Raw genomic sequence first — 2,944 nt, 5'->3', positions numbered from 1 at the left:
CTGTGGGGGGGGGGGAGGTGGGTTGCGGAACGGCGGGGAGGAAATACAGTCAAGATCTGCCACCACGTGTGCGGCCAGGCCTGGCAAATCTGAGTGGGTTTTTCACTATGTCCTTTCATGGCTCAGGATGGGATTGCTCCAACCTGAGCCTTCTAGGAAATAAAAATTGCTCCTTGGGGATTGTTGTTATTTTTCACTTCATGTATCTATGGAGGAAGGAACGAAAAAAGTTACTGTTGAACAGGACTAAAAGTCAGCATGCACGAAAGGAAAAAGAGGAGAAGGAGGAGAAAGGAGAATGTCCATAAGAGAGAAAGTCTTAAAGTCCCAAGTATACATATTTGACATGGTGGAAAATATCAGGTACAGGCTGTAAGGATGACCTCAATGGAAAGTAAAACCGAGCCAGGTCTGTGCTTGCACTTTTGTAGATGAAGCCACAACTGGCAGATCATGTCGTCTTGAGAATTTCCACAAGTGACGGAAATTACGTACAACACATTCCTATGTGTCAAACTAGGGTTATTTATGAAAGAGCTAAGTAATCTTCCAGAATCTCCTCTGTCAAAACACATGTCTCTACAGTTTTTATTGTTTCTTTCACTGTATTTTCTTGGGGCATTTTCTTCAATTTTATCAAAAAGAAAGAAAAATCCCACACTGTGCTAGAGTCCTATCCTTCACAGCTCTTAAGTAATGAGTCAACTATAGATTTGCTTCTGTTGGACTGTGATGGAGAATATTTAATTCCAGAGCTTCCTGAAATCTTCCTCAAATTGTTTCTCCCATGGACTGAGACTGGACTTAGGAGAGGAGTTGCATTTCCTTGTCCCCTTGTTGTTTGCTTTTTTCATATGCATGAAGACTGGCAAAGAAGCAGCAGCCTGACTTCATTTGCAAAAGCAACATTAAGACAGGAAAAAGGACATCAGCCTGGGATAGAATGTTTAGAAACAGAAAGGAGGGACTGGACAGATGATGGTAGAGGCTTATAAAATCTATAAATATTAGAGTATTTTTCCCTCCAGAATCTGTTGTAAGTCCAAAGGCTATTGAGTCTCAACAGCCCATCGCCACAGTGCATCCCCAGCTGTGAAATCCAATGGCAAAAAAGTCATGTATCTTGTTAATAAATGGCATGTGGGAGACAGCATGGCTCTTGGTAACAGAGCTGCTTTTCTTGTAAAAAAATAGCTCTAAAATATAGAGGTCTTTGCAATAAAAATAGTGAACGAGAACTAATGTTTCAGGTGCAAACTTATGAAAAAACCTAGCAAATGCCAAGATGAAGACTGTCTGTGCAATCTTAACTACTGCCTTTGATATGGTTCATATGTGTACATACACATATGTATTTCCTCGTAAGACCCTTGGTTCATCAGTGCATGTTATTCTAGCTAACAGTTTACTTCCACTGGAGCAGGGGTTTTTTAGTTATAAGTTATTTTAGTAGCAAACAAATCTGTTCTGTCTTTTTATGTTTCTTTTTCCCTACTGAGTTTGCATTTTCATTATAAAGAGTCTTTGGCGGTGATCATGTTTTAATAATTCTCCCTGCTTCACCTTCCCCCAGCTGCTTGGTCGTGTTCCCACACTATTTTCTCACTGTGTTTCAGTGTTAGTGAGATGACACAAGGGACTGGATCACCAATTTAAAAGAAAGAAAATTGATTCTACCTCAGATCGATTCACTCCTTTTCTTCACAGTGCAGCCCTGTAGGCACTGGTGGGAAGGCATCTGCAGGGGTAATGCATAGATGAAAATCAGTACTCTGTCCCCTGTATCATGAAATCATGGCTTGAGCTTCATTAGGATCTTCACTCCAAACAGCTAAGAATTAGAAGTGAAAGCTTGTGTTAGTCTTTTATGGACATACCTAGTTCTAGCTTCCTGAGTGAAGCTTTAGAAGTTCAAAAGGTAAAAGACATTTTTACTAAAAAATACAGTCTTAAACAGGAATCCAGGGAGAGGTGGGGTTGCTTGGGCATTATCAAAAATACTGCAGCAGATCCTCAGTGGAGATAACAAATAGGATTGGCACTGCTCAGATGAAAGACTCTGTGTAGATTTCCATGTGTATATTAAGAGACTCAGGAAAGGAGAAAAGTTTATAAATTGAAACTCACAGTCTAGGTGAGGAAGGTCTGCCCCCCTGAAAACATCTAAAAAGTAGCATTTCAAAATCAGTCTGACTTCTTTCTCTTCCTTCCCTGCTCTCTTCATTCTGTCAGCCCTTGGCTTGGGGGTATTTATTCCCCTGTGTAGGTCAGGTGACTGGGGCTTTTGCAGGCACTTTGGCAGATCTTCATGTTCTTCTGTCTGCAGCTAATAAACACATATATTTTCTCCAACTCTTCTGTTTTGTTTTGGGTTTTTTTTGTATTCTGCTGTTTTTTTTCTTAGTTTCTTTTATTTGTTGCATTTTTTTTTTTTAAAAAAAAAAACCCTACTGTTTCTGGTTTGGCTAACCTCTCCTAGTTTATTTTGTCTTTCACCCCTGAAAGACTGAACAAATATAGATAGGAATAGTTTGCTGTACCACATATCTTCTCTATTTTGTGACCTGTTATCTCTTTTTATTCTCCCAGTGCTCTTCACTCAGTGCACAACCTGTACTATAATGTATTATTTTAAACCTTTATTAACAAGTCTTAGTCCCCTTAGTGTGTGGTATAAAACCTAACTGAAGAGCGGTAGTTCCACTTTCCTTCTCACCGCCATTTCCTTTGTGTTGGGTCTGATGACCTTATGGCTGCTGCAATGTGAAATGAGTCACTGAGGTCATCCAAAAGAAAAAAAAAACATACACTAACACCCCCCCAAAAAAAAAAAAAATCTTGATCAACTCATTGAAATGACTATATATATTCAGCTACATTATTGCTAAATTTGGTATAAGGGTTTTCGGAATGGGAGTGTGACTGACTCAGTCAGTCTGAAATT

Source organism: Athene cunicularia (assembly GCF_003259725.1).
Source record: "Athene cunicularia isolate RWA chromosome 1 unlocalized genomic scaffold, athCun1 chr1_part1, whole genome shotgun sequence".
Classification (NCBI taxonomy): Eukaryota; Metazoa; Chordata; class Aves; order Strigiformes; family Strigidae; genus Athene; species Athene cunicularia.
Note: the sequence above shows the minus strand (reverse complement) of the source record.